Source organism: Hyalella azteca, unplaced genomic scaffold (genome assembly GCF_000764305.2).
Source record: "Hyalella azteca isolate HAZT.00-mixed unplaced genomic scaffold, Hazt_2.0.2 contig17671, whole genome shotgun sequence".
NCBI classification, from domain to species: Eukaryota; Metazoa; Arthropoda; class Malacostraca; order Amphipoda; family Hyalellidae; genus Hyalella; species Hyalella azteca.
The window spans coordinates 112,455-126,904 of record NW_025947446.1 but is presented as its reverse complement, the minus strand read 5'-3'; the positions used below and the strand labels follow the sequence as shown (position 1 = coordinate 126,904).

Sequence of the window (14,450 nt, the reverse complement as noted above, 5' to 3'; positions counted from 1 at the left end):
ATCATTTTATATCCATGAACGACTTCCGCTATCAAGCCGCATATGATCAACCGCAGTTAAACAATTAATTTGAAAGTAATTATATCCCACGTTACCAGCCAGGTTCCATTTTGCTCAGTTACACCCCTAAAAGAAGCATTTTCTTGAATTTATTTCCATGTTTTCAGTGTTGGTGAGCCGGTGTCAAGAGTTTTGCGTTAACAGTATCGCTTCTCGGCCTTTTGGCTAAGATCAAAGTGTAGTATCTGTTCTTATCAGCTTAATATCTGATACGACCCCCATGTGGGGTCAACGATATTAATCTGATTTTTGGATCATGGCGAAGTGCTAGGAGCTTGCTCCACCTTTGCCGCGGATCGGCCCGGTATTGCACTACCTCCGGGATCGGTCCACGAAATAATCTCAGTATCAATCTTCTCACGTAATCTATTTCCTTCAACTGCATTTGCATTCCCTTTTCTAACTAAGATAGTTCAGATTCTACATCTCAAGTTGAAATCCAACTGAACATTAGCACGTGGCCTACCAATATTTGTTGTTTCGTCAGTGGTATTGTTTGAAATGAGTTTTTAAGTTATTCCTAAATACAGTTACGCCCAAGCAGCTTACAAATAGTTCTGACAATATTTTAAAAATGATTGTAATGCTTGCTTACAGGATTTTCCGACCTGGTGTATTTCAAAGTTTTTTCTAATGTACGACTCTGGCCTTTTTGCATGCATGCCGTGAATGTTTCTGAATGATTTTCGAGATGTGAGTCTGCTGTGGAGACGGTTCATTTTTTTGTAACCGTGACAAAGTCACGGTGCACAAACATTCCTGACGTCTACGTTCGTTGGAATTTTGATACCCTCCCGCTCCANAGATGTTAATTTAGACGTTCGCAAATGGGTTCAACGTTTGGCTATCAAAACTGCTTCGATATAGAGCTAGTCTCATGATGCTTAGAGTATTGTCTACAGAATTGTTGAGAGTTTAAATTTCAGAAATTTAGTATTACCACTTTTGAAGGTGAGGGGGCTGATTAACTGGTTCAGTAAATCTTGATATATGTGTTTTTTATTGGCTATCTCAAACGATCAAGTGCTTGTAAATTATTCGAAGTATGTGAACGAGTCTTGAAAACAGAAAAATCACGTGACAAGTACTTCACCAATTCGAAGAAAAGAACAGGGCGCAATGCATACGGGATTTTTAACATAATAATATTCTCATCTTCGTTGTAGATGGCCCCGAGAGGAGCACAAAATATCGTAGTCTAAGTAGACAGAGATATGATACGATACCAGTAAAACGTGGTAAAGGGAAAGCGTAAATTCGCCGTGCTGAGGTGCTTCTGGACACCCTGTCTAGATATCGCCTATACTTAAATAAAAATATTGATTTAACCATTTATATTTTGCCACCTAAAGTAAAAAAAGCTCACTTTAACCCAAGCTGTGGGACTCGCAATACGTACGATATTTTTCTTCTAAAAGCGATAACAGGGTTGATTTTAAATATTATGAAGCCAAAATACGCAAAATGATGTTTTGGAGGGATAGCTAATCCAAATAAGACCAGTCACCTGCAAAAGTGGGACAGCAGTCTTACAGTTGAAAATACTTTTATATGTTCTATTTGAAAGCTTGCGAATATGTGACACAGTTCTAAAGTTCCTCGTCTCTTCGGTGGGTGCTCGAATTTTTTGCTGTGTTCTCATTGCCGTTGTTATATCTTTGAGAAGCAGTTCGAATTCATCCCAGTTTTGTTTCGAGCCAGTCCGTTGAGAGGTGCGATGAATTGTTCAAGCACCCACTCAGTCGGCCCTTCTGCGTCATTGGTTGTGCGAGTGTTCTCAGTCACTTCCGTGCTCTCGTTGTGCTCTTCATCAGCAATGTCGATGCTGTCGTCCCGCTCTTCATGAGCGGAGACTTTGCTAGCCACATCATCTTCTTCGGTCTCGGGAGTAACTTCTGTAGGCGTGCTATTCATTGTTTGTTGCAGTTCTACAGCAATGTCGTCTACAGCGTCTCCAGTTGGAGCGTCTATTTCTTGAGTCATTTGTTCATTTGTTTGATTAAGATCCCTCTGCGTTTCTGCGGCTGGTGGACTGTCTTGGCCGTTTTCTATGGCGTGGACCAGCGCATTTCGGAGCTCTTGCGCATCGCGTCTGTTGTGCCTTGCGATGTGATTCAGGAGGCCCCGAGCTGTGGGGAAAGATTTGTCGCAACTTTCTCGGGGGCAAACGTGGGTGTGGATTCTTGCCACTATCTCCCTTGCAGGTGCTGCTGTACATGCATGGCGTGAAGGTCTGATGCCAAGGGCGGCGTCGCACCCAGCACATGTGATGTTGAACGTCGGTCGAGCGATGAGGTGTCTCCCTTCCAAGTGTCTGCATAGGGTTTGCTTCCTATGGGTCCAATCAGTAGAGGCGCATTGCCATGAGCATCCAGGTTCGGTGCAGGGCAGGCTGCGAGGCAGGGGATAGTATAGGGTAACAGTTGCTCCCTCGCGAGTTGGGTGCCGTATATCAGGAACTGCAGGTAGCTGCTGTGCTTCGTGCTCCGGGGTAGGCTGTGAAATTCTTCGCTCCGCTGTCGATGGCTCCATACTGCTAGCAGTCGTATCCATACTACACTTTGATCTTAGCCAAAAGGTCCAAAAGCGATGAATTCTTGGTGTGTAGAATCTATCTGGGTCCATTCTTTTTGAAATCGAACGAATTTAGGAGAGAGGTATGGGTTTTCTACTTCACAATCTTGCGAGACTGGGGCGTACCGCAAATCTCAAAGTCTTTTCAGTTCAGAGCGACAAGATTTCCCGAGAGCATTTCAAATTCATGTTTTTAAAGACGGTGTACCAGCGACCGTGAACTGTGGTGTGGCCCTTAATGCATGGAATAGATGTACCTCAACACTGATGTCTCAAAGAGTCTTCATGTTTGCATGACAAACTATAATTTGACCCGTAATAGAACTTTCAAACATAAGTTGATAAGAAGACTGTGATAACTAGAACATTTCAAGTCGATATTTCCATCATTTATAGATATTTCTGTCAATGCCTAGCACCATATCGAACCCGGTGGAAGTCGAGTAGCTATTTCAAACTATCGTCAACAAGTCACGAAAAGGAAAAGAATCAGCAACAGGCCACATCAGGCCTACACTTCAGCGCCGGGGTGAACATAACAACCGCGTTCAGCGCGGTTGTTATGTTATGTTAATATCATCTACTGCTGTTTGATATTTCATGCATGAAATCATGAAAATTAGAGCTGAAAGAAGCGTGTAACTAAATGCAGGCAAGAAATATGACTGATCATTCGATTGTCTTGAATTTAGCCAATTTTTATTCATTTTCGATAAAGAATGCATGTCATGAAAATAGTTGCAATAGTTAAAATTTCTTTAAATTATTTGACATAAATTAATAGAGACCCTTTTGTTAGCAGCCTATGTATACCCAGATAAATGTCACAAATACATTTTTAGGAATTAACAGAGGAAAATTGGAATGCAAGGTCAAAAATCAATAAAAGTTTGCCTTGTTAGTCTTTATAAATACTGGAACCAAATCTCAAGATTGAATAAATCTAACATTCTAGAGCAACAGTACCATTCTTAACTTTAGTTGCTCTCTGAAAGTTAAAATTGCTTAAATAATTTAGAGAGAAAGAATTTAGACTACACACTAACCTGTTCAGCAGATATTATATGACAAATTTCAAGAATTAGATGCTCCCATTTACAGTTGATTGTGATGAGAGTCAAGGGTCAACCTTTATTTCATCCGTCCATTTCATACATAATGACATCTCACATCAGTCACATGTCATGGCTCATACTCTCACTGGAAGTGATAGAATTTAGAAGGTGACCACCCTGAAAACAAAAGGTGAAATAAAACAAAAGGGTTTCAGATGTACATTTTATTATAGAATGAAGTAGACAACAGTACAGTCATGCAACTACTTGTTCTCCATACACATTATATATTGCCCCATGTTTATGTTACTCTTGAATGCCTTAGATGTTTATGCTTCTCTTGATGTCTTACAGATCTCTCAGTCTGGCTCTAGAACAGTAAACTAGCTGATTGATTAGCTACTAAAGTAGCAGTCAACTAGCTAGTTCATTTGAGAATTTTTCAAGTCTCCTTGCCAAATAAAATTATCAGGGTTAATTGTAGTGAAGCATGCAAATACTGTTAGTGACTCTTAAGTTATGGAAAATGCTGTCACGTGCTTAGAAGATGTATACAGGTTTTGTAACAAGGAGCAATCAATCTTAAAATACTATGCAATTGTCAACGAGTCAGCACCATGTCATCACTTGGTGGCTTGGTGCTGATTTTGAGTATGCTGGTACTTTTGTTTTAGAAAGCCTCAGTAAAAACTTGATTATTATAAGAGCATTAAGAGGTCTACATATAAATATTTTTGTATAGTTCAGCTACAACAACAATTAACAATGCACACAAATGTATAAAATGTAAATCATATAATGATCATAAGTTTCATAACCACATATTTGTTATTTATTAGACATTTGCACTACATTGTAAAAGGCAAGCAAATTAGCTGTTGAATTGCCAATCAGAGTTTACCATTTTTAATTATTTTAACACTGGTCAGTGTGGTTTATTCCAACAGTCATCACAATTATGAAGAAATATGAAATTTATTTAAATTCAAAGTTACCACAGAGTATGTGGTATATATATAATTATTATTAATGAGAACTTGATAAGCCTGCAACTGCTGAACTGTACAGAATTTTAGATAGAATTCTTCAAGGACAGAACCATTTGTAAACCTTAAAAAATATAGAAATAAGAAAAGTACATACTTTGAATTAGAATTTGTAAACTCATATGCACTGCACCAAATTTTTTGTACATAGTCATAGTGTGCCAACATCTATGATGTAAAACCTTGCAAGATTAAAAGTTTAAACTAATTATCTAATACAACCAATTGAATTAGGTAGGATGCATACTGCATGAGTGCATAGTACCACAAATTACAATAATTATTATTCATTACCAATACTATTTATCATGACATTATGCCATTATCTACTATGTGGCACCTGTTAAAAATATCTTATTCAAGATTCCAATGCTATAGCTCCTCTAGATCTCAATTGCAGCATAGAAACAGTAATATTGATTTGAATTGAAAATATCTGGACTTGCTTCAGAAGTTCAGATGCTTCAATGACATAGAAGAATAATGCCCAAAAGCAAGATTCTTGAATAAAAGCTCATACAGACCTCTTGAAAACTTGTGTGCTAAACAGCTAACAATAACAATTTCTTTAATTTCATACTAGCAAATGCTTGACTGCACACAGAGGAGATTTGAAGGGCAAATGTGTTTGCATTGGGTCATCAACTAATAGAGCAATTTTGAAAAATAATTTAAATGGGCAATTCATGGAAAGGACCATTTGTGAACCTTTTATCTGAATAATTTATGCAATAATTTTTCAGCATCCTTTGGTGGGGTAGAAGTATGGCTAGGTAAACTAAAGGAATTACAGATAGGAGACTGAGACTGACTCTGCTCTGAGCCCTGAGGCTCTGTATTGTTAAGATAAACAAACTTACAAAGGACACTTGTCTAAGATAAATAAAGGACACGTCGAATTGATTAAGACAGGAAGACAATATTACCTTGGTTGCCAGATGGCTTAAAAAACGGCCGAGTCCGCCAACGAAAAATGCCTTTTAACCCAATATATGCTACGCTTGTATATATATAGGTTCCGTCGCAAGAATTTCATTTTCATTTTTTTTCGGACATTTAAATCTTTATTAAGAAGTATGTACTGCAATCATAAATTCTATCCGGCCAAACTACTTTAAAACTACTAAATCGCGGAATTTGCAATAAGAAGGTCATCTGGCCACCAAGAATATTACAATAATTCATACAAACACTACAATACAACAAACTACACTCGTACATGAGAATAGCGAAGTACAGCCTATACTAAAATCTATATTATAATGAGTAAGTGGAAGCCTCAAATAACGATGTGCGAGGCAATGCCGAGGACTCGTTATAATTTGAATGAACAACTAGAGGATAAGCATTGTCGATAAATTTTTCGTAGCAGCAACTTTAGCAGCTTATTATGCACGAATAATGTACTCGGACGAACTGCTCGGAGAACCACTCAAATATAATCACTCTTCAATTCATCGCGCCCGGGGGTGGATAGCCAGAGGTCAGCATAGCCCAAGTCCACAGTGCGATTCATATACCTTCCCGAGCGTAACGCAGCCGGGCATCTTCACGGCTTTTGACACAAAGTGCCCACCACAACAGCGCCGTTCAGTCACAGGCCGTAGCGCATACAGGCCGGAGCACAACTGGCCGGAGCGCAACAGGCCCTACCGCAACAGCTACTCCTAACGTAACTTAACCTAACCTCCGTTCAGTCACAGGCCGCAGCGCATACAGGCCGGAGCACAACTGGCCGGAGCGCAACAGGCCCTACCGCAACAGCTACTCCTAACGTAACTTAACCTAACCTGCGCCGCCTGTTGCGGTAGGGCCTGTTGCGCTCCGGCCAGTTGGGCTCCGGCGCTGTGAAGCAGTGGCTGTGTTGTGCACAGCGGATTTACTGTTAGCCGGAGCTACCCACAGCTCATTGATCTGAGGCTATGTGTAGATATTGCATGCTGATGGTTGGCGTTGGGCCCAGGGCCTGTTTACGAGTCAATTTTTGTTAGTAAAGTATATATATATACTTTACTCAATAAAGCTAATTTAGGTCTCTAATTGCTAGTTTTTATGATTGTATCTGAAATTGTTCGGCGAAAATAGCCTGCATGCCGAATTTCAGATCTCTAGAGCAATCAGGCAGGGTGGCCCAGTGGTTAAAGTTCAGAGTACCAAGATTGGCGCAGAGAGGCACGGGTTCGATCCCAGCTATGTGCGCCAGTTTCTGGTCAGAAGCGGCAAAGAGGCCGGGCGGTTAAGCGTAGCAGAATTTTAGCAGTGAGTTGCGAGTTCGAGACCGCAAAATGCTGTGAATGTTCTGCGATGTTAAGAATCGGCGACAGGTCTACGGCCTAATAACGCTGAAACTGCTTTTTTTTTACCAGAAGTGGGCTAATTTTCGTTGTCAATGTTGGACACCATTTGGACAGAATAAATAATTTTGATAATTTGCAAAATTTTGATATCTTAAAAAATTTGAAAAATAATTTTTTTTCAATATCTGAAAATACAATTAGAAATTCTTTGTACATGTGTAACATCCAAGACAATGGATTATTCAGAAGTGTTGTCTTTAAAAGGTAGATAATTTAAACAAATTTAAATTTAAGGTAGTTAAGGTAGTTCTAACCTTAGGATTTGTTTGTTGGACAACAAACAAATCCACAAACAAACAAACGCGAAGCTGAGTTAAGAAAAACGTGTTAAAACATATAATCAAGCCTTGACCAATACACTAATTTTCTCGAGTTCCTTAAAATTATATATAAAAATCAATCATTTAAATAAATTTAATAATTAATAAAAAAAATAACATCACATAAGGTAATTCCAGATAAGAAAATTTTCTGTAATCTCGTAAGCTCTGTCACGTATTTCAACTAATTTTCAAAATTTGTTCCTTAATCGCGCAGTTTTGTTAAAATTACATATGAAAATAATAATTTTGCAACTCCAAAAATGTCAGGAAAACTTGATTTACAGAATGAGAATATTTCCAGCCTGCAACAATAGCGTAGATTTTAACTGCTCGATTTAGTCCCTTTAAGTAAAAAGAAATTGTCCTATTTGATTGATTTGATACTAAAGAAAAGATAATTTATGCCTTGCAGCTCCTGCTGATTTACCCACCTAACCTACCTAAGCAAAATTTCTATGATATTGTCCAAAAAAGCTGAAATTTTCAGTTGCGGAAAACTGTTACATGCAGTGATACCTCGACTTACGAACGCCTCAACTTTCGAACTGTTCAAAATACGAGCCAGAGGTTCTAGATTTTTTGCTTCCACATAAGAACGTGTCTCTGCTTGCAAACCATTTGCAGATCTGATTCCATGGTTGAACTAGTACAAGGTTGACCCATGAGAAGCTAATTTTTGCGGATGAAGCTTGTTGTTCGCCCGTGACGTCAGTGATATCAGTGACGTCACGGGCATAAACCAATCATAGAAATGCGTCCAAACCAGTCAACCAATCCGTCGTGGGAATGACAGGTTTGTTTACGTTTCTCGATCTACGTAAAGTAACAAGAAAGCTGAACTGAAAGGCAAAACTTCTCGTGGGTCAACCTTCTATAGTTCAACTATGATCTGATTCGGTGCTTACGAACAGATTTCCGGCTATATTTCATTTAATTGTGTTGATATCCACTACATATCAATATTGTTTCCACAAACGAACATTTCATGATACGAATCTAATTACGGAACGAAATAAATATGCAAGTTGAGCTGTTGAGGTTTCATTATATTGTTACCACAGATTGCGGAATACCTGTGATATGCTGGGGTGGGAGCGCAGCCGTGCACCACCAATTTTTAGCACCAATAAGCCCTGAATCGAACGCCTTGGATCTGTCCGGACTACACCAATCAGCCGTGCACCACTCGGCAGTCGGCTTTGTCCTCTTCCGGCCTTGACCGCCACCTGCCGTGCACCACCAGGCCGCGGATCGCATATGACTTCCGGGCATCGTTAAATTACGTAATTGTACTTTCACCGCATCTAAGGGGAGAGAGTCAGCGGCGTTCGCCGTTCATACGGTAAACACCTTACGATTGTGCTCTGTGATTACTAGAATTCTTCTGAGATTAACGTAAAATTTTCCTCCGTGATTAACGTAATACTCAGAATACCCACACATTTATCAACTTGATTTTGAATTTGCTTTTCTGTATACTAGTAACTACTCGTATATAAGTTAAGTGTCTAATTTAATTTTCAAGAACCCGGCTGGCTTTCTCGCCCCTCCCCCCTCCTCTTCTCTTCATGAGAAGAGAAGAGGCAGTAGGTAGGAGTAGGCCTGCGAGCCAGCTCAAACTATTATTTATATTTAACTCTTGTTGTTAATTGTTATCACTTAATTTGATCATTAGACATTTGTTTCTTGTACTAGGTAGTATTGTATTTTCCATCAATTGATCAATTTTATTATGCAATATTATTATACAAATTTAGTTATTGTTCTGTAATTGTAATTCTGTCATAAACCACCTGTCAATTGACTGTATTTCTGTGTAAACATTTCTTAAGTTTCTGTGTACAGCAGTAAACGCTCTTGTATTGAAATTATAGCAAATTACCTGCATGATGTCAGAACTAGGCTCTGACACTCCAGAAGATGAAGAGGACATAGTTCCTGCAACACCAACGCAAGACATACTGGAAAACAGTGTGCAATGGTGCAACCTGGACTTCTGCTACCAAAAAGTATGGCAATCAACAAACAAATACCAAATGTGCTTGATGATGACATTTTTGCTGGAACTGGCATAGACATGTCATCACAACCTAAAAATCCTAGAAGTCGCAAGCGGCAAATAAGTACTGAATCAGAGGAAGAGCTAGGTGATACAACAAATCCAACCAGAGGCTCAGGAGCTATTTCTAAACTTTCCAGACCACCAGAAAATCTCAAGCAGCTAAGATCATTTCCCTCAAATTCAACTGTTCAGTCATCTGGAAATGAAAACACTATACTAATTAAGCAACAGTCTCTGGACATGAGCAAAATTTCTTTAAATCCAATTTCAGTTGCTGCAGAACTAAACAAAATAATTCAAGAGTCCTCAATCAAAGATGTGCGCATAAATAAAAGACGAAACATTGTAGCAGTTGAATTCAAAACAAATGAAGAGGCAGCAATTAAAACCTTGCTTTCTACCTCTAAACTTGGTAAATGGCAAATTGAATGCTACAAACCATCATCTGACATGGGAAACATCTGCTCTGGGGTCATTGGTCCAGTCGGACATGAAAATGACCTAGATGACTTATTGAGCATGCAGAGACAAGCTTGCAATATTGTTAAAATCACCAGACTATCAAAATTCTCAGGAGCATCAAAACAAGATTCCCTGGTCTTGAAGTTAGACTTTGAAGGTAACCAGCTACCGGAAAAAGTAATTTTTGGTTTCATCTTGTACAGAGTGAGACCATATAATCCACCACCCCTTAGATGCTACAGCTGCCAGTGACCTCAACATCTTGCAAGTGGATGTACTGCTCCTGTACGCTGCCTGCTCTGCGCTGGAAATCACTACAAAGATGTGTGTACGTCATCAACTTTCAAGTGTGCAAACTGCGGAGGTCCACACATTGCCAGCAGCCCAGACTGCAGGTATAATGTCCAAGCCAAGGCCATAGATGCATTAAAAAGAAGTGGAATGTCATATGACCAAGCCAGGAAGCAAACAGATCTGCTGTACTCAAATCCCCATCCAAGAAGAGAGCCACAAATCAACCAAAGTAGCCAGTCATCAGTACAAACACACAAGCAGCAAAGCATGCCAAACAACAGTACTCTTCAGATAATCACTACCGAAGTAGATGTACATAGATCACAAGGCTCATTCCAAGGAAGTTCACCCTGCTCAAATATCACACCATCTCTATCTCCTGAGATTACTTACAGCCAAGTGACCAAGTCATATGTGCCACAACCATCAAATAATTGTCCTACCAATGCAGTCATAGAAAAACCTCAGATAGAAGAATAAGCAATGGCAACTCTTACCAACTTAATAAGAAGTGAAATTCAGAAGCTCAGCGTATCAATTTGCAAGTTTCTGAAAGAGATTATCCTTACAGATTTCTCAAAAGAAAATAAGAAGGGAAAAGAACTACTGACCATAAGTGCAACCAGGAAACACTTTGGCAGTGGTGTTGCTGAGGCCTTGCTGAGGGAGCTGCATGCAGAGATCACTATTACTGAAGAACCTGCTTCAACTGAGGCAACCTTTACAGCTGCTAGCACATCCACCTGTCCTGACCCACCAAGCATGGCCATTAATGAACAACCAACATCCTCTCAAAAGAGACAAACCAAGACTGCTAGAAACTCCAAAAAGAAGAAAATTTAAAATGGCTCATTCAAATTTCAATTCTGTTCAGCAACCTACTGCACAAGAGTCCCAATTAGAAATATATCAGTTAAATTGCAATGGTCTGAGAGGCAAAGTATCTGAGCTGAAAATCTATATTTACACCAAAAAACCAGAAATAGTATGATTGTGCAAAACCTGGCTAAAGAAGAACGAGCCCAAATTTCTTGGGTATCAATCCTTATGGCTGCATCGACTAGGAGAGAAAGGTGGCTTGGGTATTCTAATAAGAGAGGATGTTACTTTTAAACCAAAGCAAGTGATCCCTTTTCCAGCTGGTTTATTGGAGTGTCAGTCCATTGAAATATATACCAACTGCGACAGTATCAACATTCTGAATGTCTACAACCCCTGCAAAAATATACCAATAGAAGAACTTCAGCATTACACAAATCAGCTCGGAAATAGTTTTATTCTCATTGGCGACCGGAACGGACACTCACCCCTTGTGGGACTCCCGAAACAGATATAACCTCACTGGCCGGAGCATCAAGAAATTAATTGACGCTCACAACCTCATACTGCTTAATGACGCAGACACTCCTACTTACATCGATAATCGTACTGGCTCAACTTCATGTCTGGATCTTTGCATAACAACTCATGATCTGAGGGTCCTCGGGGAGCTGCATCGGGGCAGTGACATAGGCAGCGATCATTTCCTCTTGGAGATCACATTTGGCTTTGGGTGTGCAAAGAGAAGTATCGGGCCAAGGAAAAATTGGGCCTTAAAAAGAGCCAACTGGAAAAAGTGGACAACCCTGTTTCAGCAAGATAGCCAAATTTTAACTGATATGCACTTTCCTCTAGATGTAGAAACCCATAATCATTCCATCACCAATAAAATCATTGAAATTGCCAAAGAATGCATACCAAGGACATCAGGCACATGACAGTTGAATCGAAAGACCCCATGGTGGTATCAGGAGTGTGAAGCTGCTGTTGAAAACAGAAGAAAAGCCAAGAACAAAGAAAACAGAAGAAAAGCCAAGAACAAACTCTGGAGTCATCCAACCCTTACAAACTTGATTCACTACAAAAGATGTGTTGCAGTTGCAAAACACCTGGCTCTAAAGAAGAAAAGGGAGAGCTGGACTAGGTTTACTCACCTCTGTACAAATTGGGGAATGCCATTCTTTGAGCCGGAACCTGGGCAGGGGTCTTCCCCAGGGTGCTGTGCTCTCCCCCACACTTTTCAATATTATGCTGAGCGACTTGCCTAGATCCCCTCAAGTAAAAGTCTTATCATATGCAGATGATATTACATTGGCTGATGTTTCTAATTCTGTTGCAACTGCCCAGAGAGTGATGCAATGCTATCTCAATACACTAAGCGAGTGGCTCAAGAAATGGCATTTTACCATTAACCCATCAAAATGCTCACTCCAGCTCTACACTCAAAAACGCATCATACCACCAGTCAGTGTACTTATTTCAGACCAACCAATCAGAAGTGTGCCTGTACAAAAGGTTCTGGGTGTTCTTTTTGATGCTCCAAAACTTAAGTTTCATGCTCACATTTCTCACCTGAAGAATGAAGGTCTCCGTAGACTGGCACCGTTATGTGCCATCTCAGGCAGCAGCTGGGGTGCTTCGAGGCGCCTGCTCCGCCAAGTGTACATCAGTTTCATCCGCAGCAAACTTGAGTATGGCAGTATACTATTTAACCTTGGTGACATTTCTGTAAAACACACACAAAAGCTAAAAACAATACAGTCTAGTGCACTGAGAATTGTCCTTGGTGCCCGTAATACATCTCCCATTTCATCCATGGAAATTGAAGCTCATATACCTCCTCTGGAGATCAGGTTTGACTACCTTTTTCTCAAGTGGTACCTAAAAAGCTTGCGTTGCCCCCATGGCCAATCTGGGGAAGAAATCTGCCATGCAATGGGTGTCTTTGCTCATAACTTAGACATCAGTCACTTTTCCAGAAGGGGCAGGAGTCTTCTGACAGCCTTGAGCATGCCCAGCTTCCATAGGATACCCACGCCCAACTTTTCAACATTACCTCCACACTACAGTTTGGAACCCCATATCCATCTCTCCACTCAAAGCACCTGCAGTCGTGATGCCCCTCCAGGCATCAACAGGGGAATGTTCAATGATTATTGCAATAGTAACTTCCCTTCCTATGTGCATGTATATACAGATGGATCAAAACTCAGCAATGGGTCTACAGCTGCAGCTATATATGTGCCAACTCTACACAGCACTACCACATGGAAGCTGAACCCTGCTCACACAGTCCTTGGCTCAGAGCTTTTTGCAATTGTCAAGGCCCTACAGCTTTGCAGTGTGGACCCGAGGCTAAGCGCAGAGAATATTCTCCTGCTGACTGACTCCCAGTCAGCTTTGTATGCAATCAGGAACACTATAAACCCCTCATACAAAGAATACGTCTACAAAATTCAAGATCTTGTCCACAAAAGGCAAGCGGCTACGGTCCACCATACTCCAATGGGTGCGAGGACACGCTGGGGTGAAAGGAAATGAGGTTGCAGACCAGGTAGCTAATATGGGGCATCAAAATCTATATTCTGCCATGAGCATCTTGAGTGAGGAGGAAACACTCAACGTTGTAAGAGAGAAGTTACACAAGCACTGGACCAGGACCTGGAAAGCGACTGTCACTCACACTCAGAAGGGCACATTCTTGAGTGACATCTTGACAGAACCCAGACTGCGCCCTTGGCTCTGCTTAAAGTCCCGCAGGTTGGAATGTGCAGCTGCAAGACTCAGAATTGGTCATGCCAGTGTCAAGAGCCATCTATATAGATTCAACATGAGCAACACAGATCAATGTACCACCTGCAATACATTGGATACAATAGCGCATTTTCTTCTGGATTACCAACGTCATGTGCTGCCAAGACAAGAGCTACAACGTAATTTAAGATGCAATAATGTAGAATTTACTCTGTGTAATTTGTTGGGAGGAGGTAACCATAATGATAATGTACAACAAAAAATATTTCGATTTTTTACTCTATTCATATTGAAGTCAGGTAGGATAAGTGAGCTGTAGGTTGCCATGCAACAGCTGTACACAAGCATGCATGGCAGCCATGCACATGTTTGATTACTGCTGCTACTTATGTTCTATCTACTGTTGTTGTTGGCGTATTTATCAAGGTCTAGGCGTGTCTTTTAGGTGTTTGAAGTAGGTAGGGAGGCTGTACCGGCATTCATTTACCTTTTATGCTTTGCTTCAAATGAGCATTTAGTCTTAAGTCCATTTACTAATACTTGTCTCCTTTAAAACTTCTCAAATCCTATATGGAGCTACCTGAGAACTGATCTCTCTTAAGAGAGAACTGACTAGCTTCCCGTACCAAGAAGCTAAAAACTTA

General features: G+C 40.4%; 1 protein-coding gene and 1 non-coding gene across 2 annotated transcripts in view; one reads left to right on the top strand and one right to left on the bottom strand.

Moving 5' to 3' along the window:
* LOC108679651 overlaps positions 1-1,302 on the bottom strand; it is a 29,101-nt gene extending 27,799 nt beyond the window's left edge. The window contains exon 1 of the mRNA XM_018168307.2: positions 1,287-1,302. The gene's annotated coding sequence lies outside the window, so the exon portion shown is untranslated. The remainder of the gene's footprint in view (positions 1-1,286) is intronic.
* Positions 206-398, top strand: LOC125179455. The gene has a single exon (XR_007157272.1). It is a non-coding gene; the product is annotated as a U2 spliceosomal RNA (small nuclear RNA).
* Positions 1,303-14,450: the final 13,148 nt, after the last annotated feature.